Here is a 25,324-nt window from a genome sequence, read left to right as displayed (position 1 = left end):
GCTTTCATTTCTATCGAACCCAAAGCATGGAAGAAAATGAATAAACTAATTTTTTATTCTTCGACTTTAAAGCCTTGTCTTTTCTTTCCAGTTTTAAATCTTTATAAGAAGATTTGGCTTGCAGCTTTTTGAACGTCCTTGTCTTTCCTTCCTTTTGTTTGAGTGAAAAACTCTACACACACATACACTTTCCCTCTCAAAATTTTATATTGTGAAAACAATCCAAGGTGTGGTTGTGTTCACTTTTTAGAGGGAGAGGTAAGTCAAGTACCTTGGTGACTGCAGGGGGTAATTGAGGTTTTCTCTATTACAACTGACCCCCTCTAGTGTGGGGGCCCTCTAAACAATAAGATGATCCATACTCCCCAATCTTCATCATCATGGCTTTGAAATATGGAGACCTCTTTTAATTTCAAGAAGAGAAATCACGTCGAGAATCTACGAGATAGCAGCATGGTTACCAAAGTTACTACATGAGGCACTGAATTTACTTCATCGCACCATGACCATGTATGCACCGTGCGGCACGGGAATCCTCCTTCAACTTGAACCGGCTTGGGATGTAATAGGCTTGGACACTCCAAGCAAGAAATCAATAGCAACACATGAACAAAAACTGCAAATAACTGAACTAAACTTGAATAGAGAGAGAGAGAGACAGAGAGAAGAGGAGAGTCAACATGAACGGCGAAGTTCCGTCCCTAGATGCATTGGCCCTAAAGACACGACCCCATCCGGCATTGCTTTACTATTGCTTTGCCAAGGTACAACTCCCCAAGGGTCCAACTCTTCGAGACTTTGCATCTAGATGCTCGGCGAGAGTTGCCCCCAAGGGCTCTTAAAACAGTACAAGGATGCCCAAAAACAAAGCCCCCAAAACACTACATCCAAAAGCTCTTGCACCCAAAAGCTCGTCTCCCAAAAGCATGGCGCGAATCCGCTAGCGCAAAACACCACGTGGAAGATTTGCAGAATTAACGGAGAATTTAGTCAACCCCCACACTTTTGCTTTATAGGGTTTAGGCCCCTCAACCCGTGCTCCATAAGACTGTCCTCTCGGCCAATCTTTTAAGTTTGGCATGCCACATCTCTTGAAAGAATTGTAATCGCCCTCAATTACGCCTACAAAAATGCACAAAGGCCAAAAACTTTCTTCAGTAGACACTGACTCTATGTACCCATGCACTAAATTACACACATCAATATTTGCACAAAGACACCAATCACTAATCAATCACATTTCACTCAAGGGTCCAAGATACAAATCACGATCATTGTAACATATTTAGCAATCACATCCATATCGTGTTGATCTTTTCACGGATGTCTTGATCTACTAAATCTTGTCACTATCAGATTCGTATCCTTTCTCCCATCTCAAGCACACCATGCCCATGATCATCCCCACAAGACAGTACTTTCACTAAGCATGCAGTTCATAACCTTTCTCGCATCTCAAGACACCATGCCCATGACCATCCCCACAAGACAGTACATTCATAGAGCATGCAATTCACAAATCACACACTTAGTTCACACTGAACACTGAGGTTCAATCATTTAATCTAGTCCAAAACTCACAATGCACCTAGATCTCTATGTAGCTATCTCATCCTTCGAGACTATTGATGCACTCACAACAACATATAATCATCTTCTCCAAATTGAAATCTCGATGCTCTAGAATCAAATCATTTAGCCATCACATCGAGATCTTGTTGATCTCTAACAGATGTCTAACGTCATCTAATAATTCTTCAAACAAAATGATGCATACATTTCATCTTTCTCTACATTACTCTAACAATACACACATGAAAGAGAACATGTAATCATTTCAATCTAGGAAATTTTTAATTCAATGTACATATTCTCATAAATTCATTCCGCAGAATATTCTCAGACCATCACCATCACTAGAATCTCAAAGAGAAATGAGTGACTTTATTCCATCTAGGAGTGGAGTGGCTCCCCTCTTGTGCAGCACGCATTGCACCAAAGTTAACCCGCGTGCATTTAAGGAATAGACACTACAAACAATCCAAAAGCCTGAAGGTACAACTTAAAATTGAAGAGAATCTGCGAAGTTCTCTTCCCCATCCACTTCTCATCGAGAGCCAAATAATCATACTCTTTCAGACCTAGCTAAATTATTGGTGGACCTAGCTAACCCTAAAGTTCTTTTTTCTTGTGCCATGCAGCATGTTGGTTGTTGTGCAAGCTCCCTGTCCAATGGCACATCAATCTGAATCTTTGGAATTCTCTAATAAACTATCAGCTGATTCCCTGTGTTCTTTGGAACTCTCTGATAAACTTTGAGCTAGTTCCCTTGGTTATTTCTTGAGACATTTCCAGAAGACATGTCACCACAACCATAATAGTTTCCCTCTATGAAGTACTCAGCATGTTGCTCTTCTATCAATTTGGGCCCTTTGGATTTCTTTTGATGATTCAACTTTCCCTTGGAAGACTCTTGCCCCATTGAGGTGGACAGTAGCTTGTCCGTAGGATATAGTACGGTGTCAGCATGCATACCAAAGCCTTCCTTGGCATGTCCCATAAGTCTCTGGATGGAGTCGGACTTTTGCTTCAGACAATATCGCCGAATCACTTTTGGGAGGCACAGAGGTGGGAAAGATTCTCGATGTTCAGCTTCTCGGACGTGGCTACTACCAGATAGAGTTTGAGACTCCCGAGATGGTGTCCAAGGTCATTCCGATGAGCCCCTGGACATCCGAGCAGTTCAAGCTCATTTTCGACAGTGGCACCATGGTTTCGACCCAGCTACCGATGTTCTTGTCGAGGAGGCAGACCTTCCCATCTCGGTCTGCTTACCCGGCCTGAGGAGAGAGTATCTTCCGCTCCTATCCAGGATTGGCTCAGACATTGGGACTATCCTGGAGACACCTTGCACGACAGCCTCTATAGCTACCAAGGCAGATGGCATTCCTACAGTACGTGTTCTGGTTCAGGACACCGACATTCTCCCGAAGGTCATACTACCACCTCGGGTGAGTGGTGATTGGCTCCGCTAGAGCATGGAATATTCGGGTTTTCCGAATCAGTGTTTCATTTGTCGAGATGGGCCATCTTGCAAAGGCCTGTCCACGGAGGAGGCCCCAACCTTCACCTTAGGCTTAGGCCCAACCTCCTAGGGCTGGCCAACAACAACAGACAGAGTCACAAGGTACTCAAGCAGACTCACCATTGGAGCCTAGGGCTCAAGCAGAGGAGGGCTGGAAGCAAGTTCGTGGTCGGCGTCGATAGGGGCCACCACGTCAGCCTGGCCCTCCGGGTGGTCACCATGCTCTAGGCCAGCAGCAATGGGTCCCCACAGGGAACCGTTTCGACCTTCTTCAGTAGGACTATCCCCCTTGCTTCCACATCTCCTCCCATTGCTACCCCACAGCCGATTGATGGGGTAGGACCTTCCTTGGCTGCTAGGAGATCTCTTGGCAGCGCTTTTGCTACGAGTCGCTTGGCGAGAGAGGGACAACCTTTCTTGCGAACGCCCCTTCTGGTGCAGACGTCTCTCTTTGCAGCAGTTCCTCGTAGACTGAAGAGCTTCGACATTCATTGTAGGTGGGACTTCTTCGCCTACGACTTCACACAATTTCTCGGCGATCCTTCATTGGACTTTGAGGCAGCTTGCTTCAGAATTCACATACTGTTCCTTGTAGCTAGAGGGATAGAGGCCCTTAACACAACATTTGGCTTCTCCTTTCCCTTATGTGGCAGGGACCAGTCTAAGTGGACTCTAGAATCAGTGATGGAGTGGCTGCGGCACAGGACCTCGAGTTCTCTCACCACATGGGAGACCTGGGGGTTACAGACCTGGTATAGACTTTGTGGCCATTGGCCAAGTTCTTAGTGACACCTCTAGACTCAGCAGGATGTAGACACATTGTGGTACACTTCCTTGCAAGGTGACCCTTCTTCCCACAAATGCTGCAAGTCTTCGATGCTAGACAGTCCTTTGCTATAAGCCCTTCAGCTAATTGCAAAAGCTCCTCCCCCTCAAGTAGCATTCTTCCCTTGCTTATTCTCCTCGTACATTAAAGAGTTGATGACGTCTTGAAAATCTGGAGTTGGATCCTTCTCCTCAATGATGGTCATGATTTGGTCAAAGATCCTCCCTCTTCAACTAATTGCAAAAGCTCCTCCCCTTGAAGTAGCATTCCTCCCTTGCTTCTTCTCCTCGGACATTAAAGAGTTGATGACATCTTGAAAATCTGGAGTTGGATCCTTCTCCTCAATGATGGTCATGATCTGGTCAAAGCTAGGTGGTAAGACTGCTAGAAGAACTACCATTTTGTCCTCCTCTCGTACTACGTTGTTTATATAAGCTAGTTGTGTGGTCATGATTTTGAGGAGATTGAACAAGCTTGCAATATCTTCGTTATGTTCCATTTGCAATTTGTATAGATCTTTATTTAAGCTCACTTTGCTCTTCTTTTTCCTAGCTCCAAAGTTTTTTTCTAGTGCTTCCCATGCATCTGATGAAGTATCACAATCATCAATACAGTGTACATAATTGTCATGTTGTAAGGTGAAGTGGAAGTGAATGTTGAACTTTGCTCAAGATGAGTGCTCCGAACTGTGCTCAAGGGTTCCTTTTACTTATGGAAGGGAGAGCCTTCCGCTCCTTTAGCGAGAAAGTGAAATGGACACAACCAAAGTGGATGAACACTGTGAATGAAGGTGCTAAGGCTGAGAGATAGAGAGAGAAGAATACGACACCAAAATGTTGTCAAACCCTCCACCAAAGGCCCCACTCTCTACAACGAGAGCGGTCTACTATTGATTGCATAAATCTCTACAATGCTTGGACTTGCCGCCGACGATGTCGACGACGATGAGGACGATGACGAGACGGGCTGAAATCTGAAAACTGTAAGGGCTGAAATCTGTAAATCTTTATCTGCTGGATTCTGACTCTATGTCGGTGACGATGTCGATGGCGACAATGCAACACGACGCGCTGAAAACGAAGATGCTGAAATCTGCGTTTTCGGGGCTGAAACTGCAAACTTCACGGAATCTGTCCATGCGGCAAGGATCTGCTGCGGGAAGGTGAAATCTGCGAGGCTCGAGACTTCGACTGTGGAGTCTGACTACTAAACTAAAAACGTTGGTGCTACTGTGTATTCCGTCGCGGAGGAACTGCAAAACGCTAGGCTGCTTGCTACTCCAAAAACACTAGGGCTGAATTCTGTCTGCGGGGGAATTTGCTACCGCTGGTTGTCTTGCAAATGCAAAACTCTAGGGATGATTTTTCTTCTACTGTCGCTAGGCTACTGCAGTGCAAAAAAGTTGGCTTCTGCTGTGGATGAAAAACGCTAGGTCTCTGCTTGGCAAAAGTGCTAGGTTGAGCAAAGGTGCTCCTGCTGCCTCTTCTGCCAGAAAGTGCTAGTGCTAGGTTTCTTATATACAAGCTTAGCATAATTTCCCTACCTAGTCTCCAACAAAAGTCACTTAAAAATAATAAGTGAAAAATGTCAAAAATAGGGAAAATAGGTCTATGCACTGTAAAAATGCTCTTGATGGGTTCTGGCTGTAATCTGATGGTCATGCTGTGTGCAACCAGAGGATATGCATCTATTCTAAGTGTCTGGACATGCACGATCTGCGAACAGACTCACAAAAGTGCCATATCACTTCCTATTCCTAAGCTGATTGAACCCTGTCATGAAGTAGCTTGTCCACGTACACATAGGGTTAGATGTGCACGTGACACATGTAGTGCAGTGATTATGATTCCTAATGTCTGCTCATCCTTGGCTTGATTTTGTGCACTCATAGCTCGTGTCAATTACTTGTGCACCAGCACTAGATGTCGGATCAGTGAGCGTTGGCTTGACTACTCCCCACAACTTCTTTTTCCTTCAGCAGCCTTTCAACTTGGTTTGGCAAGTATGAAAGCGTTCCCCATTAAATTTCCCAAGCCCTTTCTCTTCCATTGTGCTAACAAAGGGATCTTAGCTTAGAAGACTCTCCCAGCCAGTGTCTACCTCTTTACACAAGCATGACTAAAAAAAATCATCCCCGTAAGTGTAGATTATGATAATCATTGTTGCAAAGACTATTGTGCTTGATTGTAAAGTTTTGGATTTAGTTGTGAAAGAGAGAGAGAGAGAGAAACTTTTTCCTTGTTTTTGTGAAGTACCTCTTCACCGTTGGTGAAGTTCCTCTTCACAAATAGCCCCTTTTTCTTTTTTGCTTGGAGAAGCCTTCTTTGAAGCTCGATGAAGCCTTGAGGGTTTTGAATACCTTTTGGAAAGCTTGAAGATTTCTCCCTTTTCAGGGCTCAATTATTTGCCATTGGGTGGCTTTAAAGCCTTCTTGAATGTTTGGCTTTGGTGAAACTCTGGGAGGGCAGGTCCTTGGAGGGCTCGGACTCGTTTTCTTCTGTAGGTGTGACAGGACGCCAATAAGATTTGTAGGGGCTTAGGGTGCCTTACGAGCCCATTGGAATAGGGTGGGAGCTTAAGCAAGAGCGCGGGGTTGCGGGCTTAACAAGCCGACATCTAGGCAAATCATGAGGTAGGCATGGGAAGGGGGGCCCTGTGGGGGCGGACCCAAAAATTCCATTAAATAGGCTTGAGCGCCTAGGCAAGGTCCGTGGTTGGACTAGAGACAGTTGCGTTCGCGGTCGGTCGCCAAGTGCGCAGTCAAACAAAGCCGTCAGATAGCATGCGAGCCAGACCTACCGATCGGTGGCGGACCCGCCCATCCCGCGCAATTGAGTTTACCGCCTTTTTGAAATCCGTCGTGCGCCCTTATGTGTGGACGCCGCCTTTGAGGGTTGACCTCCTTAAAGAGGGCAGTCACACCACAATTTTCTCAAGAAAAAAAAAAGGGCGGTGGTCAAGTGTTGATCGACGAAGTCTAGCTCAAAGTTGGTGTGGATGGGCTTGATTGAAAGCTCTCAAGACAGGCTACGCACACACACCAATTGCAAATGCCAATTTTGCTAAAATAAGGAGAAGCTATTGAATGAAAAATGCAAGTTTCTAATGGCAAATTAATGAACTCTAATGCTAATTAAGCTTCCAATTAGCCAGTGAGTAGTGGCCCAAGAGCTTTTAACTCAAGAACATGCTCATGCTAGCCAATGGAATACTAATTAGGCATGCGGTATGCAATAGAAGATCAAATCTAATGGATCTAGTTGATGATGATTAAGGAATGCTAATTGCATAATAGCAAACCTAACTAGCATACCCGTGGCTCTGATACTACTTGATAGGAATGCAATCGTGCTAGCTAGGGTGGATGAAAGAGAAACATCGTGCACACTAGTGAGTGGGTGTTGGATAGATTATCACTCAAGCGAATTAGGTTCCAAGATCAATTAACTTGGACTCCAACACGATCTTGAGTATTTGCTAATCCATCACAAGCTCACCATAAACAAAGGGAGATGTAATGCAAAATAGAATTGTGTTTATTCATTCATGAAATGAGCTTTAAGTAGCTCTACAACTTGCACCACTACATGTCGGATATTTCCTTCTCTTCACTCCTTGACTCATATTCTAGGACAAAGCTCATACTTTACAATACTTAAGATCAAACTAAGACTCAAAAGACGAGAATATTGATGTTTGATTAATTGAATGAATGCTTGAAAACCGAGTACAATAGCCTCCTTATATAGGAGACGAAGAGACACAAATAAAAAGACATGACCATAGGTCAAGAGACATGACTCTAGGCCAATAATCGTGTCCTACTATAGAGTCATGACCCTTCCACGTAAAGGTGCATCCATTCGCTGAAGAGTCATGGCTATTCACCGAAGAGGTGCAACTCTTGGGCGAAGAGATGCATCCTTTGGACAATCTGGGGTCTCCGATCTGGTGCATCTTTGTATCTGCAAAAGAATCCATCGAAGAAAGTAATACAAGGTAATACAAAGACAAAGAATACGTCACAATCGTGACACTAAGCCATGCAGACCAACCTATTGTGAAACCAAGAATCTGCTCACCCTCAGCATAGAACAAAAGGAGGAAGGGGGCTAGAGGACAACCCTATCTGACCGAGCGTGTAAGCGTGAAATGGTCTCCTCTACCTCCTGCCAAAAGCACCTGACTGTGTGCACGTCTATAGTAGAGTGCATAGAGTTCTCTCCAAGAAGTCCTAGTCAACTCTGTCGTATGCCTTCTCAAAATCGAGAAGAAGTATCACCAAATCCTCACCTCGGAGGCGTGCAAGGGTAGACACCTCCCAAAAGGTGAAGATTTTGTCAAGGATACTACGTTACTTGACGAAACGTGTCTGAGTCCCATGTATAATTCTCTCTAGGAGTGGCTAAATCCTCAAACTCATAGCCTTGGCTAGAATTTTGTAGGCTTGAGTTGAGGATGGCGATGGGCTGTCACTGTTGAATCTCATCCAAGGAGCCATCCTCCTTGGGAATGAGGTAGATCAAGCCCTCACTCATACTGTCAGGCATCTCTGTTGTGTGCAAGATGTACTAAAAAGCGTTGCAAAGATCTGAGCCAAGCAAGTCCCAGTACTCCAAGAAAAAACTGCAAACCATCATCACCGGGACACCTCCTCGGGGAAGTGCTCTAAGGGCTGCATGGAGCTCCTCTAATTGAAGAGACAGCTCAAGCCTCTGTCACATCTCCTCAGTCACAAGAGAAGGCATCTGTGCCCAAACCTGCTCTCTGCGTGCATCCTGATGCTCTGAATGAGGCTCCGCTGATAGCAGGTCAGCGGTAAAAGTCAGTAGCAACTACACGCATATCCTCTGGCTCTGAAGCAACTGACCTGTCTAGTCTGCTCAACTGGATGACACTGTGTGCACAGACGGGGTCCCACTGCCTCAAAGAACACCCCAGTCACTTTGTCCCCCACTTGGGTCCACTGAGACGCGTGTTGATGGAAAGAAAACTCATGGCACCTCTCCTCTATGCTGGCAAGCTCTTGGTGAGCCTGCTGCAACTCCTCCTCCAACCAAGGAATATCTGGGTGGTGCTCCTATATCCTCTGCAAGGAAGCAACACCTCGTTGGAGACGCTTCTCCTCCTCTCTTGCTGCAGCAAGGCGACTCGTAGACTCTTGAAGAAAGAAACGACTAAGCTAAGAAAGTCCAGAGGCCACTCTCTTAGCAGGAGAGTCCTGCTTGTCTAAGCCCACTGTTCAAAGAGCCACTACTCGCTCTCTGAGCTCTCAGTCCAACATGATCCTCTCATGGATGCGTAGCATCATGCTCCCCCTCCTCTGTCTATTTGTCACAGTGACCATCATTGGTGCATGGTCCGAAAAAGATGTCCCAGCCAAAATACAAACTGACCCACCCAAGTCACAAATGTGGTCACTAGCATAGAAGTGATCTATCTGAGATAGATTCACTCCTCCCACTCTGCGGTCCCCAAGCGAGAGAAGGCCAAGCTGTCTGGGCGCCTCACAAAGCCAAAGTGCCAGCCCGGAGACATACTAGCCATACAAGTATGCCCCGGACCTGTGAAGCAGCAGAGTTGTGTAAGTCTAACACTTTCAACACGCAGATTGCAAAGGAGGTGCTCCCCGGCTGTTGTACTTTGCGAATTAGCACAATAATAAAGAAATACCAAAAGGGGCACCAGCATTTGGGGCCAGTGCTCTCTTGGGGTGGAACTTCGCCACTCCCCATCTCTTGTCATGCATATTTTTCAATTCAGTTGTTATTTGACGTGCTTAGAGTTGTTCAATCTGTTCTTTTCTATTGGCATGTGGAGCCCGTCTTGTGACAGTAGTATCAGAGCATCAGGCATGTGTTTTCTTGAAACCATACCGACAAAAGAGCAGACAGAGAAAAGCAGAGACTACTGGAATTTTATTTGAAGTATCTTCGGGTCTCAACCCCGGACTTATTAGGCACTCCCACCCTTACTTCATCGCGCATTGGGCGCCCTCCCATCTTTATCACTCATGTCTTTTACAGGGCATATGCCAAAAAGATCACTTGCAAGAGAAGGATCAAAGGTTTGTTTTGAGTCATTGTTTTTCTCAAAAGCAGTGCCATGCATGTTGATGTCTATAGCTACCAAGCCGCACACTCCAAGGACTTGGCAAGCTGTCAAGAAAAATTTTGCCCAAAGCTATATGGTTTTTGACATCTTCCTTCGGAGTGCAACTTTTGACAGAGTGGGGTATCCTGAAATGCTTGCCATGGAAAACCTAGCAGATTATAACTTGAAATTTCTAGACATCTCTTAGCAGGTATCTCTTGTTGATAAGCTCGGAGGTTCGGTGTGACTGCTATGTCTTGGGACTACCATCACCGCCACAAGAACACTGTCTATCCAAGAGCTTATGGACCATGGTGTGGTCAGCTACTACGACCTTATGGAAGGAACCTAACCCTAATTTTTTTGGTGCAGGTTTCAGGATGGAAAGTCAGTCGACATTTCGAGATCGACTGATATCGAGATTGCTTTTTAAGTTTGAGTTCTATTTGAGAACTTTTTTGGTGATCTTGTTTGGAATTTGTTTAAAATGGATGGTATCTGTTTCGAATCTATCTTGGTGCCGATTTGAAATTTTTGACTCTAGAATGGTAACCTAATAGGACATAAAAGTGTCCTTTCAGGGTTTTGGGAAAATTTTCCAAAACCATAGTAGATCCACTTCATTTTCAAAAATCCTTTGATGAGCTTATAGTTCAATAACTACTACATATGGGAAAAATGAGAAACTTGTAATGTTTCTCATCCCTTGGTTGCTACAAGCCTCCAAAGTTGATGGACCAGTGCATTTTTCCCAAAAGAGCAATTTGTTACAGTTGATTGCATATAAATAAGAGTGGAGATTTTTGTAGGACATGAGATAAAATGCCCCGTTAACTTCAATGGGTTGGTGACCAAAACATATGGTTGCTTTTACCTCACTATTTTTTTTTTGGGCAAAAAAAATAGGTACAAAAAAGTTGCAGTTTTGCCATTCTGCGGACCTATCATCAAAGTTTCTATAGTCACGCTCAATACAGATACTATATACATGTTTTCTTAGTTCCCTTTGGGCCTCTGGATTCAAAAGGAGCCATGGAGCATGCCAAAAGGATAATGGATATCTTACAATTGGAACCTTGGGGGCAATGATAAAGTGATAAATACAGCTAACATGAAAAAACTGGGTTTAGCATTATGACCTCTAGAAACCCATAGAAACTACTCAATATCTAGCCAAGTTTGTAGTCTATGATTAGATATGGTCACTACCTACAAAATACACACAATTGGCCTAAGAAACTAGCAATATTGAGAAAGTTATACTTGCTACTCTAAAATGTATCGTATTCTTCAGCAATCAAAACACTCAACCATCATCATATACTATGCTATATAGCATATTAGGTCCCCCAAAACTCAAGGAAGAGTAGATTTATGTTATACATTACACTTACACAATCAAAATTGAATTTGGATATCAAGAAAGCCACCAAAAAAATCATAAAAGTGCTAATTTTGGCCAAAAAACAGGATCATGCAATTCCTGTAAATTGGTCATAACTTTCAATTTTAACACTTAGCTCTCCCTACAAGCATAAAAACATGTTGAGAACTATGAAGGCCTAACCTCTAGCCATCTAAACCTCACAAACATGAAGTTTAGAGTGGTATAGTTGCCAAAAATTGAAAAAAAACAAAAAACAGGACCGTTTTTTCACACAGTTTAGGTTCAAAAGTGTTGTGCAAGAGTAAGGTTAATGGTGAGATCTATACTCAAAAAAAAATGCTAAGTTTTTTTCAGCTCATAAGGAAACTTTGTGGATATATAGCACCTAGAAATTTATTTTCATACTCTTCAAATAATTCAAGCAAAATGGTCACTTAACAGGACACAAAAGTGTCCAAAGACATAAAAGTGTCATATTACCATTCTAGTGTTAATACTGGTTTTAATGATTGGTGATTTTACTCAGGGGTGGAGTAGTGAGAAATGATGTTTGAGAATGTTTGTTCATATTCATGGCCCAGACCCTTGAGGTTATTGGCGGGGGGAGTATTGAATGATCGAAAAGTGTTGGTTTTACTCATGGCCGGAACCCTTGTGGTTATTTGCGGGGGGAGTATTAAAAAGTCTGAGCAGTGATTACTCTCAACATCTCCAAATGATGCAATTTGCGATCTGGGGGGCGTTTGGTTGTAAAAGGCCTCTATATCTCATGGCCTGAACCTTTTTAGGTTATTTGCGGTAGGAGTGATGAGGGAGTCGTTGAACAGCTCATGACCCAGACGTGGATGGTTATTTGCAGGGGGAGTGTTCATCGGCGGCTTTATATTTCTATGTCTTGCAACATGCATATGTGAGCATTTTTGTTTCATTGTGATGTGCCAACCACTAAATATTCCTAATTGGATGAGATTGCACCTAGGTAAGTAATTTTAGTGCATCACGACACCCGTGGAACATCAGTGCGGTCTAGGTGTGATGGCTAATTTTACTATGCCAGAATATAAGAGTTCCGATCTGGACGAAAGGAGAAGCCAACTCCTTAACAAACAAACAGAAAAGAGCAAACTGATTGTCCCTAGGAATGACTCTCGGAATTTTTTGAGCTAACTTGAGTTGTTTTGCAGACATGTTGTAATCGCGGACGATTACTTTCTTTCAAGAAGACGGGATGTCACAAACTGCTGACGTGTCAAGCCACTTAAGAACGGAGCCAACCTTCAGATCCCGACCAAGGGGCCAAAACCCTAAGAAGAAATAGCAGCAGAAAAAGAAGAAGTTTTACAAACTTACAAAGTCTTTACGAGTGGCCTATTTTTAAAGAAGAGTTCCCACCAACTTACGGGACCCCATCCGATGGGGTCCAAGTGACACAAGGGCATTAAAAATAAAGCAGAACACACTCATAAGACTTTGCACATCAAAATATGATGGCACCTGTATGGACGTTCCGCAATTCGCGATGGATTTTTAGGAAAACCCCAAAATTTTAGAAAGTGTTTTTTTGGGGTCAGCCTTTCATATTTGATGCTTTTAGGCTTTGGGCCTTTAAATATGAGCCTTGCGGACCCTCTCTAACACTCTTCAAAGTGTAGATTGCAGAGGAGGTGCTCCTCGGCTATTGTATTTTGTGAATCAGCAATAATAAAGAAATACCGAAAGGGGCGCTAGCATTTGGAGCCAGTGCTCTCTTGGGGTGGAACTTCGCCACTCCCCGTCTCATGTCGTGCATCATTTTTGAAGTGCTTAAAGTTGTTCAGTCTGATCTTCTCTATAGGCACGTAGAGCCCGTCTTGTGACATCTCATGTGTCGTGCATATCTTTCAATTCGGTTGTTATTAAAGTGCTTAAAAGTTTGTCTCGTCTGTTCTTTTCCATTGGCACCTGGTGCCCTCTTTAACCGGATTGGATACTCCAAGCGAGAAATCAATAGCGACACACATACAGAAACTTCATAATCATTGAAATTTAATAGAGAGAGAGAGAGAGAGAGAGAGAGAGAGAGAGAGAGAAAGAGAGAAAGAGAGAGAGAGAGTCGACACTTCCCGGTGGAGTTCCGTGCCCAAAGGTATTGGCCCCAAAGTCTGGCGCCCCTTTTGGTATTTATTTTTCAGTAATCATTGCAAAGTACAACTCCCGAGGAGCCTCTGCTCTCAGACTTTGCATCCAGATGCTCTAAAGAGTGAGGCCATTAGGGCTCTTTTATTCTTACAAAGGGATGCCCAAAGAAGACCCCCAAAAGCAGTGAAACTCAAAAGCAATTGGTTCTTAAATCAAAAGCACCTTAATTCAAAAAGCAACTGGCTCTAAAAAAATACCAAAAGCAGCCAGCACGAATCACAAAATTTCGTACAATTCAGCCACGTCAGCATGCTGCCAGTGCAATTTGCGACGCGATTTGTAGGCATCCACACTGCCACATCAACAGGTTTGTCAGCGTGATATGTGAGTGTTCGTACAGTTGCCATGTCATTTGTCCGTACGGTCTGTCCGTACGGGCAGTACTGCCACGTCATCATGTTGTGACATACCCTCCTCTTAAAAGAATTGTAACCGCCCTCGATTACACCTACAAAACAGATAGAGACCATAAACCAATTCAGCAGACACTGACTCTTAAGTATCGACGCACTAGACACGACACATCTAGCACTTGTACAAAGACGACACTCGCATCACTGCACATGACATCACATGACAAATCAATCACAAAAAAAATCATTTCAAATCTTAGACCATGACTATTAGCAACGTATCTAGTAATCGCATCTGTTAAGTATGGATCTTGATTTACCCCTTGTAATTTCTTGTATTTAAAACGCACATTTGTAAGGCCCCTTTATGAGGAGAAGCCATCGTGCGTGAAGAAAATCACTCGTCGGAAACCAAAATTTTCACGGCCAGTCTCTAGCTTTGCGTGAAGAAAAATCACTCGCCGGAAACCAAAACTTTCACAGCTAGTCTCCAGCAAAGCTCGAGCCTGGCTTCGCTGAAATATTATGGCCGGATGGCAGCCGGAAAGTGGTCGGAAAACGGCCAGTCATTTGGTGGGCCGGTAGTCAATGGTCGGTGGCCGGTGGCCGAATTCAATGGCGGGTGGCGTTTCAAAGCTAGACTTGTCTTCTCAAGGGCGGCCAGACCTGGGCGGATTGGAGGGTCCGATTAGGACTTGTCTACACAAGGGCGGCTACACATGGCTACCTCTCATGAGAGAGGGTAGCCCTTTTGGCCTGTAAAAGGAGGCCGTTTCTACACACATTTCATAGTGTGAAGTTGATACAACAAGGTGGGTGTGAGGTGGTGAGAGTGAAGTAAGGCGGGAGCTCCAAAAGGGTATAATCCCTTTGTAATCTACTTCTTGTTTTGAAGTACTAAAGCCATTGAGTGGCTAATTTCTCGTGGGCGTAGCCCACATTGGGTGAACCACGTATATCGTGTGTACTCTCTCTCTCTCTCTCTCTGTGTGTCTACTCTATAATCTCTCATGTGTGAAAATTATCTCTCTCCATTAAGTAATCTACTCAATCTACTTATAGCCGTTTTTTGGCTTTCCATAGTGGCCATAGTAAGCTACCTCACCCTATCAAATCACTCAAACACTATGGCTATCCCTACCATTTCACTATATATAGGCGTGTGTGAGTTAGGGAACTTTCCCCATATTTTCTTTAAAACCCTCAGCTAGCTAGTCACTGGGCTAGTTGAGCCAAAAAAATAAAAAAAATAAAAATTATAAGTATATTATGGCCCATTTGTGTGTAAATATTTCATTCTATATAGAGCCTAAATAAAAGGATTTTTCATAATTTTTGTGGTATTTATTTAAATATTTCTACCTATGGTGTGTTATTTATGCTATGTACATTGACTCACCATTACCATATTTTTTCTTATCATTTTGCATACTCTTTATTCCATATAAAAATAATTTCATGCAAGCTTCTCTTATTTTTGGTGTAACTCCATCCCAACAAAAATCCAAAAAAACTAGTTCTATTTATGTGTATATTTTTTTTCACTATTGTGATTTTTTCCTTCCTACATATATTCTCTATTACTCTCATAAATAAGACCACCAAAGATATTCATCTTTTTATGGTAGACTTATAATGAGAGAGATTTATTTTGACCCCTTTATATTATTCCACCTATATTATTTATATTTGACATGTACATATTTTTTAGACCCCTCAATATTTGATTTTCTTAGTTGTACTATTCACTTATATCATGATCTCAACAATATCTTCAATTATAGACCTACCAAATAAGGTCAAGGGTAGGTGGCATGCATACATGCACTATGGAGGGCTCACTCTTGGAGGTATTCAAAAGAATCATCCAAAGAAGGACCCCACAAGGACCTTGTGCAGTGGAAAAAAACGGTCGGTTTTGCTGAATTTTTAAAATTCACTTGCTCTCCGAATTTGAAAAGGTGATACAAACAAAAGTTGTAGCTCGTGAGGTGAACTTTTGCCTCAAAGTTTTTCATATTTTTTTGAGCTACGAGCTGTGAGCTATGATTTTATTAGTAGACCCCAGTTTTCCCATGTTATGCAGCCACACTCTCTCTTCCACTTTATCATTTTCCTCTTTCACACACACTTCTCCACTCATCATCCCCACCTCTCTCACCCCTCCTCTCTGCACCCTACTCACCTTCTCCTCAACCTTGAAGAATAAGAGAAACCATGGTGAACTCATACCTCCCACACACAATTCCATTCCAAAATTGACCACCTAGTCTCATTTTTCCTCCTCCAAATTACCCATATCTTTCAAAAAAACCACAAAATTCAGCCTCTTCTCTTAAAAGACAGCATCATGGTGGTTGATTACTCAGCTTCAATTACCTTGTCTCTCAAGGAAGGTCAAGAGTGGAGAAAAAATGTACCGTCAAAGCTAGTGGACGGTCAACAAGCGTCAAAATTGGCCCTACTCAAGACACTTGGAGCATCAACCTTGTAAGAAATCCACCTTTTCTTACCTCTTAAGAGTTTTTCTTCCTTATTTGTATCCTACATGGATACTCCCATTGTAAATATCCAATTCCATTTGTAAATTAATACTAACTCTACTAACACTAACCCACTATGAAAAGTCCTATCACCTCCATTTCTCTCCTCTCTCTTTCCCCACCAACTTCTTGATAATTCCAAGCAAAAGAAATTAGATAAATTGTTGAAAATCTAACCCAACCATGGTTAGAGGAGTAACCCTAGCCTTCAAAATTTCTATAAAAGGAGGGTGTAGCTAGCACAAAAAGGGGGAGCCATAAGCAAGAGCACTATGCTATAGCTTGAGAAGCCAAGCTCAACCTCTCTAGAAGGAGCTCTTGAGTGGAAGCTCATTGTCTTATGCATGTGCATGTGTTGTAATAGGGGATTAGCAAGGGAACTCTATGCCATTGTAAGAGAGAGAGTGATCATTCAATTGAGAGTAGGAAATCTATCATTTCTCCTACTAGTGTAAGCCCAACATTTGCTGAATCAAGGAGGGTGGATTCGGACTAAGCTTGGATATTTTGTCTCCCTTCCAACGTGAAGTAATGGAAAACAATGATGCGTAAGTGTCTTGGTGTTTTTTGTTAAGTTCTTGATAGCTTGTCTCTGGTGTTGTCATCAATCTAGCCATAAATCCCACATACTGTAAGAGGGCGACAGGGTGGAGAGGACTCCCGTGGCCTTAAGACAGTGATTGGGGTGGCTTTTCTTGTGATGTGTTGTGGTGAAATTTACGCAAGCTATGTTGAATAAATACTAATCTCACTTTGATTTGTCATGACAGATTTGTAAGAAGGTATTAATGCAACAAGCACCCCCTCTCCCTTTCTCTCTCTTTCTTAAATATATAGTTGTGTTTGCTTGATCATTGCCGATACATTTCAAAGCAGCCCGAGCACTATCTCTCTCTCTCTCTCTGTCTCTCTCTCTCTCTCTCTCACTCTCTCTCTCTCTCTCTCGTGTTTTAGTGTGTGAGAGTGTTCCATTGGTGTTAGGGTTAGTGTAAATTCCTTGCTTGTTTGTGGGTTGCTCTAACGATTCTCCTCTTTTGCGTCCTAGTTCGCTCTTAAGCTAGGTGGTGCCCCTTGTGTAGTTGGGATTTGGCTGTGGGTTTGTTGTTTTGGTTTGTGTTGTGCTGTGCCCCAGCCCCATTGAGCAGCACGGGAGCCTTGAAGGGTGTCTACAGGTTGCTCTTCTTGTTGCCCGCCCCGGACCGCCTCAAATTGGTGCCCCCACTGAGGACGGTTTGTGTATTTTTGTGTAGAATCAACCTTTAGCATAGTCAAGTAATTTGCATGAATCACGAAAATTTGTATGATCCCTTCATTCCCATTGCAAGGCAAAAGGTACACATAATTGTTAGTACTAAGTTGCAATTTCAACGTGTCATTCGTAGAATTTTAGGTCCTCTTAGGTTGGCCGAGATAAACGCTTCAGTAAATCCTTTTATTTTGCCTCTCATTAGGTACGACCTTAGTTTGGACGTCTATATTTTTGTTTTGTTTTAAGCATTAGGTCATGCATAGACCATGGATAATGGCTTAGGAATAGAGGTTTTCCCCTTCCATTTCACTCCACACATTAGAATAAACATTGCAATTAGTAGGAAAATCCATTTTCAACAACGTATGGTGTTCATGTTTGGTGCCCAAAGAGTAGGAGAAATTCTCGCATCACCAAACCCTGTCATCCTACCTCTTATTGATTATCATAGGTCGTTTGATGTGAATATCTTTATTTTGTTGTAGAATAGATTGCAAGCTAGAAAACATTATTGTGTAAATCTTTTTAAGAAAGAAAAACAAAAACGGGTGTCACTTTGAAATCAATTCAATGGAGAGCCAACGCCAAATGTCTGGATATCCTCTTTTCTTTGGAGAGCCTGGAGAGGATGCAGAATTATTTTTAGCAAATTTCAAGATGTCTTGCCGTATCAAGAGGATAGTTACCGATCAAGAACGTGTAGAAATGTTTGAGGTGGTCCTTAGGAAAGATGCTAGTACTTGGTTTGACTCTTTGCCTGAGGAAGTTAAGGGGAATTACACAGAAGTTTTGAATCGTTTTAAGAGATACTTCTTTGATCCCCAAAACACTCAAAAACTATGGCAAGACATTGTTTCTCATAAGCAAAAAGACTTAGATGACTACTACTTGTACAAGCAAGAGTTTCTACGTCTTTAGGCTCTATGGATACAAAATTTTGCTAACCCTGGTGATGGTGCAGAATTTTTAAAGAAGGAGAGGTTCATAGCCGGACTCTTTCCTGACCTTAAGGTAAAAGTTGAGGCGGGTGTACCTGCTACTTTTGATGCAGCGGAAACTAGGGCTCCTGAGAAGTATAGGAAACTCAAGTGCTTAAGGGGAGAGGTTCCAATAGAAGTTCTTAGACCCAAAGGTAAGTCACAAGCATCAACATCTAGGGAGCTTCCTGAGGTAACGGCTGAAGTGATTGAGAAGTTAAATGAATCTTTAAGCAGCCTGTCAATTCACCTTGCACAAGCTGTAGGTCCAAAGGGACAAGCAAAGAAGTCAGAAGAGAGAGAGCCACGAACTAGGAGAGTCTTGCAATGTTGGAATTGCGGAGAGTCTGGACATGGGATGTATAATTGTCCTTGGCCCCGTGGAGAGCCAGGGAGACCTAACTTGAATTACCTAGTGATGAATGCAGGAGAAGGAGCTGGTCAACAACCAAGGCTTCTACAAAGGCCAAATGGACCAAGACCACCTCCACAAGGGGTAGAAGGAGTTCCACCTTTGCCAGATCCAAATGTGCATGTGGTAGAGGTGACAAATTCAAATGAGGTTGACATGGAAGCCAATGGCATTAAGCGTGGCCGAGGGAAAGGTAAAAAGAAAGAAGGAGTCACATCACAGAGTGACCATGGACAAGGCAAAAAGGCAAAGGAGACCAAGGAAACCAAGAGGACTCGATGTCGTATCAACCTCCAAGACTTCCCTCTTGGACATGGTATGGCTCCGTACAACTTGTTGGAAGACATGAAAGGTAAGGGTCCTGATATCTCGTGGCCTCAGTTTCTTGCATTATGCCCACAAGTTAGGAGGGATTTAACAAAGGCAGTTAGCACTAGGAGAAAGGTAAAAGAGAGTTTTCCTGTTGTAAAAATTGCACATGCTGAAATGAACGAGGATATTACACCTGTGCTAGATTGTTACATAAAAGGAACATTGGTTAGGAAAGGTCTAGTGGATGGGGGTGCACAAATTTGCATCATGACAGAGGGACTCATGCAAAGACTAGGCATGCACATCCATGAGACACCTGAAATCAAAGTCAAGATGGCAAACAATATCAAGGCTAGGTGTGTAGGCATTTGTAAAAATGTCTTTGTAGAGGCCTTTGGCATTAAGAAAGCGGTGGATTTTTATGTTATGTCGACCAAGGGAAGTGGTTATCCATTTATCCTAGGAAGACCATGGCTAATGAAAATGCGAGCTTTGCAGGATTGGGAGAGTGGGAAATTAATTTGCAGGAATGACAATCATATAAAGGTTGTCTTTGACATGAAGGAGCAACGCCAAGAGGAGCTCCATGAAGAATCATCTCAAAGTGATACGGAAGAAGGTCGGACCGATAGCACTTCAGAAGAAGAAAGTAGCGGCAGCATTACTGAAGAGGAGTCTTCCATCGAAGTCATGGGGGTAAGGTTTAAGCCAAGCAACCAAGAGACCTCTTGTCAAGGCTCGGAGGAGGTAGGTCCTCAAGAGAACGAAGGTGTTCAAGATGAAGGGATGCTGGAAGGTATTCTATCAACAACACTTACAAAGGATGAAAGAGAGGAGTTCAAATGTGTGCTAAGGAAATTTCCTAGGATTTTTGCTAAAGACTACACCGATGTGCATGGAGTAGATGCTGTTCAACACAAAATTGAGTTGAAGCCAGAGGCCACACCTAAGGCTCAGAAGCTACGAAGGCTAGGAGTCATCAAGGAGCAGGCTTTACTCAAGGAGATAAGAAAGCTTCTAGCAGCAGGTTTCATTTATCCAGTGGAGAATTCAGAGTGGGTATCTCCCATTATTGTCACTCCTAAGAAAAACGGAAAGTGGAGGGTGTGTGTGGATTACCGTCCACTCAATGAGGCAACAAAAAGAGATCACTTTCCCCTCCCATTTCAGGATGAGATACTAAATGAGGTAGCTGGTCATGAGAAGTACACTGTGTGTGATGGCTACTCAGGCTACTTTCAAATAGGTATCGCATTGGAAGATCAATTGAAAACAACCTTTATCACTCCTTGGGGTTGTTATGCTTTTAGAGTCATGCCATTTAGACTGACAAATGCTCCTGCAACATTCCAACGTTTCATGAACATGGTGTTTCAAGCATTCTTTGGAAAGTCAATTAGGGTGTTCATTGATGATTTCTGCATTTATAGCTCAAAATCATTGCATCTACAAAGGGTAGAAGAAGGTTTAAAGAAGCTCTACGACATGGGAGGTCAACTCAACCCGACAAGTGCCACATAGGTGAGGATGAAGTGATCTTGCTCGGTCACAAGGTTTCCCTATAAAGGCATTGAGGTGGATCCTTCAAAGGCAAAGGCTCTTATTGAGCTCCCATCACCGAAGAGTCTTAAGGAGGTCATCTCTTTCATTCAGAAGGTGAAGTATATGTCACGCTTCATTCACTTAGCCTCGGAGTTGCTTCATCCTTTGCAAAAGTTGACACAACAAGTAGAATTTGCATGGTCTGATGAGCTTGAAGAGTATTTTTGTAACATTAAAGTCATTTTGTCAGAGCTACCAACACTCATGCCTCCTTGTTGGGAGTACACATTCTTTGTTAGCTCTAGTGTTGGAAGGGAAACAATTGGTGCCGTGTTGCTACAACAAGATCCCCACAGTACAAGGATGCGACCCATCTACTTTGCTAGTAGGGTCATGAATGCTTTCGAGAGAGACTACACAGAAGCAGAACTCATGATGCTTTCTCTCATGTTTGCGGTGAGAAAGTTTAGATCCTACTTGCTCCCAAAACCTTTTGTAATCCTCACCGCAGAGAATTTGTTCCCTTGGGTGTCATCTCAAATGAATCTTAGTACTAGGATCTCAAAGTGGATTATGGAGTTGCAAGAGTTTCAATACTCTTTCAAGGTAGAAGATAGTGTGCGTGCACAATTGGCAGGGATTCTCACTTATAGGGTACATGAGAAGGAAATTAAGGTGCCTCAAGTAAAGACCCTACCATTGCCACCACCAAAAAGTATTCCCAATGCTTTTACCTTGTTCTTTGATGGTGCTTTTCGACGAGCCACAGGGAAAGCAGGGGGAGGGCTAGTGTTGCTCAACCCAAGTGGAGAGGTGGTCATGAAAGAGAAGGTCAATCTACCAGGTTCAACTAGCAACAATGAAGTAGAATACGACACACTACTTCATGGTTTGAAGATGTGCATTGGCCAAGGGATACAATGCCTCATGGTAAAGGGAGATGCACTTCTCATTGTTAAACAAATTTTAGGCATTTGGGCATGCAAGAATGAAAGCTTACGGACAAAGGTTCATGCCATTCGTAGATTGTTTAATCAATTTGAAGAAGTGCAACTATATCATATTCCTAGGAAACAAAATGAAGATGCCGATTTACTTGCACAGCAAGTAGTTACATGTGTTGAGAAAGAAGTGCAGGTCATCATGGTGGCAGCAATTGTCAAGCAACCGAGATACCAGGGATTGGAGTCATTGACTCCCATTATTAGCTACATTTTGGAGGGCGAGTTTTCACAAGACTTCACGAAGGCTCAGAAGAGGAGACTCATGAAGAAGGCAAGTGCATATCTCTTCCTAGAAGGCTCCCTCTATCAAAGAGGGAGGGATCAAGTATGCAGAAAAGTACCAACTATTGAGAAAATTCCAGCCATTCTAAAAGGTTTGCATGAAGAAGCATGTGGTGGTCATTTAGCCCAAGAATTAGCTGTGAAGAAGATTTTGCTTGCGGGGTATATTTGGCCAACTCTGCATGTGGATGTCCAACATTGGTGTAAAAGTTGTCACAATTGTCAAGTAAATGGGAATAGAAGATTGGTTTATGGTCCAAGGCAAATCGTGCTTGCAAATGGACCCTTTGACAAGTGGGGCATTGATGCTATGGGTCCTCTGCCTAGGACAAAAAATGGTAAACTCTACATTCTAGTGGCTGTAGACTATATGACTAGGTGGGTGGAAGCTCAAAGTGTGGCAAGAGTGAATGAGAGGACAGTTAGCAAGTTTGTGTATAATCACATTTGTTGCAGATTTGGCACACCTTTGGAGATTGTTTCTGATAATGGTCCAGGGTTTAGGAAGGGCTTGCTCACAGAAGTTTGTGAAGAACTTCGCATTCTACATCGTCACAGTACACCCTACTATCCCCAATCAAATGGTTTGGTAGAAAAAGCTAATGGTGTCATTGCAGGCATCATTAGAAAGATGGTGAAAAACAAGACAAAGTTGTGGGATGACTTCTTGGATGGTGCCTTGTGGGCGTATCGAACCACATATAGGGAAGCCACGGAGTTCACACCATTTCACTTGGTCTATGGTCAAGAGGCTTTACAGCCAATTGAACTAAACATTCCAACAATGCGACTTCATGGCAAATCAGCACAAGATGATCAAGAAGCATGGATGGATCGACTTCTTACCTTTGCTGAGCTTGAGTGGAAAAGAGAAGCATCATACGAGTGCTATAAGAGGAAATCCACACAGACAAAGGAGAAGCTTGACAAGAAACTGAAGGACAAAGGCATCAATGAAGGAGATCTTGTGCTAAGGTATGGCAATCGACTTGACAATCGTTTTGATGCCAAGTTTGAAACTAGATGGCAAGGGCCATACATAGGCAAGAAGGCTTTCAATTCTAGTTACTATCAGCTTATGGACTTGAATGGTAAAGAGCACTCCAGGAAGGTAAACGGGTATCGCTTGAAGCCCTATTTGAGTCGCCTTCTACCAAAGGATCTACCAAAAAATTCTGAGGGGCCAAACAATGAAAATCTCGTCAAGGACTCTGAAGCACTCTCTTTGGAAAAGATGCTCTATGATGGTACATGAATATACCATCATCCTGGGGGAGGGCTAATTGGTAAAGAGCACTCAGGAAGGTAAACGGGTATCGCTTGAAGCCCTATTTGAGTCGCCTTCTACCAAAGGATCTACCAAAGATTATCCAAAGGCCGCTGTCTCATGTAAGTATTGTTACATGAAGCATGAGTGTAACTCCAACCAAAATTCTGAGGGGCAAACATGAATATCTCGTCAAGGACTCTGAAGCACTCTCTTTGGAAAAGATGCTCTATGATGGATGAATATACCATCATCCTGGGGGAGGGCTAATGATAGCCGTTTTTTGGCTTTCCATAGTGGCCATAGTAAGCTACCTCACCCTATCAAATCACTCAAACACTATGGTATCCCTACCATCACTATATATAGGCGTGTGTGAGTTAGGGAACTTTCCCTATTTTCTTTAAAACCTCAGCTAGCTAGTCACTGGGCTAGTTGAGCCAAAAAAATAAAAAAAAAAAAATTTTAAGTATATTATGGCCCATTTGTGTGTAAATATTTCATTGTATTAGGGCCTAAATAAAAGGATTTTTCATAATTTTTGTGGTATTTATTTAATATTTCTACTATGGTGTGTTATTTATGCTATGTACATTGATCACCATTACCATATTTTTTCTTATCATTTTGCATACTCTTTATTACATATAAAAATAATTTCATGCAAGCTTCTATTATTTTTGTCTAACTCCATCCCACAAAAAATCAAAAAAACTAGTTCTATTTATGTGTATATTTTTTCACTATTGTGATTTTTTCCTTCTACATATATTCTCTATTACTCTCATAAATTAGACCACCAAAGATTTCATCTTTTTATGGTAGAATTATAATGAGAGAGATTTATTTTGACCCCTTTATATTTTTCCACCTATATTATTTATATTTGACATGTACATATTTTTTAGACCCCTCAATATTTGATTTTCTTAGTTGTACTATTCACTTATATCATGATCTCAACAATTCTTCAATTATAGACTACCAATAAGGTCAAGGGTAGGTGGCATGCATACATGCACTATGGAGGGCTCATCTTGGAGGTAATCAAAAGAATCATCCAAAGAAGGACCCCACAAGGACCTTGTGCAGTGGAAAAAAAACGGTCGGTTTTGCTGATTTTTAAAATACACTTGCTCTCCGATTTGAAAAGGTGATACAAACAAAAGTTGTAGCTCGTGGGGTGAACTTTTGCCTCAAAGTTTTTCATATTTGTTTGAGCTACGAGCTGTGAGCTATGATTTTATTAGTGGACCCAGTTTTCCCATGTTATGCAGCCACACTCTCTCTTCAGCTTTATCATTTTCCTCTTTCACAACACTTCTACACTCATCCCCACCTCTCTCCCTCCTCTTGCACCTACTCACTTCTCCTCAACCTTGAAGAATAAGAGAAAATGGTGAACTCATACCTCCCACACAATTCCATTCCAAATTTGACTAGTCTCATTTTTCTCCTCCAAATTACCTATCTTTCAAAAAAACCACAAAAATTCAGCCTCTTCTCTTAAAAGACAGCATATGGTGGTTGATTACTCAGCTTCAATTACCTTGTCTCTCAAGGAAGTTCAAGAGTGGAGAAAAAATGTACCGTCAAGCTAGTGGACGGTCAACAAGCGTCAAATTGGCCCTACTCAAGACACTTGGAGCTCAACCTTGTAAGAAATCCACCTTTTCTTACCTCTTAAGAGTTTTTCTTCCTTATTTGTATCCTACATGGATACTCCCATTGTAAATATCCAATTCCATTTGTAAATTAATACTAACTCTACTAACACTAACCCACTATGAAAAGTCCTCACCTCCATTTTCTCC

The sequence above is a fragment of the Adiantum capillus-veneris genome, chromosome 24 (genome assembly GCF_014529385.1).
Source record: "Adiantum capillus-veneris isolate H3 chromosome 24, ASM1452938v2, whole genome shotgun sequence".
In the NCBI taxonomy this organism is placed as follows: Eukaryota; Viridiplantae; Streptophyta; class Polypodiopsida; order Polypodiales; family Pteridaceae; genus Adiantum; species Adiantum capillus-veneris.
Note: the sequence above shows the minus strand (reverse complement) of the source record.